This window comes from Elephantulus edwardii, unplaced genomic scaffold (assembly GCF_000299155.1).
Source record: "Elephantulus edwardii isolate Elephantulus edwardi_28Jun2011 unplaced genomic scaffold, EleEdw1.0 scaffold00145, whole genome shotgun sequence".
NCBI classification, from domain to species: Eukaryota; Metazoa; Chordata; class Mammalia; order Macroscelidea; family Macroscelididae; genus Elephantulus; species Elephantulus edwardii.
The window spans coordinates 7914032-7914838 of record NW_006399895.1 but is presented as its reverse complement, the minus strand read 5'-3'; the positions used below and the strand labels follow the sequence as shown (position 1 = coordinate 7914838).

At 49.7% G+C, this 807-nt stretch overlaps 1 protein-coding gene and 1 pseudogene across 1 annotated transcript in view; one reads left to right on the top strand and one right to left on the bottom strand.

Annotated features, from left to right (window-relative positions):
- Nucleotides 1-807, bottom strand: part of NEDD4 (neural precursor cell expressed, developmentally down-regulated 4, E3 ubiquitin protein ligase) — a 176929-nt gene that overhangs the window by 133503 nt on the left and 42619 nt on the right. The gene's annotated exons all lie outside the window — the stretch shown is intronic.
- Nucleotides 277-639, top strand: LOC102860829 (annotated as a pseudogene).

The window sequence follows — 807 nt, the reverse complement described above, 5'->3', positions numbered from 1 at the left end:
GGCCACCAGAACTCCCCAAAGACCTCTTTTATGTGTTAAAAAGCAAAGATGTCACTTTGTGGACTGAGTTGTACTCGACCCAATCTATACAACAGAATTTTAAATAACTTCATATATATACATACACACTATATGTATGTATATAGTAACTGGTCAGTGAATAAAGAAGACCAAATAAAAACTTGGTGCTTTTGAATTAAAGCACTGAAGAAGACTGTCAGGAAAGGAAGAAGCAATGAGGAGGAAATGGGAGTGACCTGAGAATGCTGCTGTCCCATGAGCCTCCTCAACAAACCCATGAGGGAGACGACCCCACAGGAGCTGCATACGTGGGAAGAGGAGGAGTTTAACATGGGTCTATTCTCCGTGCTCGTGCAGCTGTCAAGAACAACACACAAGTGTTCATCACTGCCGACATGAAGCTCCTGGGCCATGTGAAGGCCTTCCTCGGGCACTGCAACATGGCACCACTGCAACATGGCACTGGAGAGCATGAAGGACATGTGAACTGAGGTCCTCAAAAGCGGCAAGGGCAAGAAGTCCCAGCCTGTGAACAAGGACCACTACATCTCCAACATGTTCTCATGTGGGGACTCAGTCACGGTGGTCCTGCAGAACCCACTCATGGCCAGCATGTAGGGCTACTCCAGCCCACACAGCCCTGCTCCACAGCCTCCTCCTGCCTCCCGCCACCCCTGGAAGACCTGCCTCCTATTGGAAAAAATAAAGTCTGTGTGTGGTTTGTTTTTCCTTCCTCCCTCCCTCCCTCCCTCCCTCCCTCCCTCCCTCCCTTCCTTCCTTCCTTCC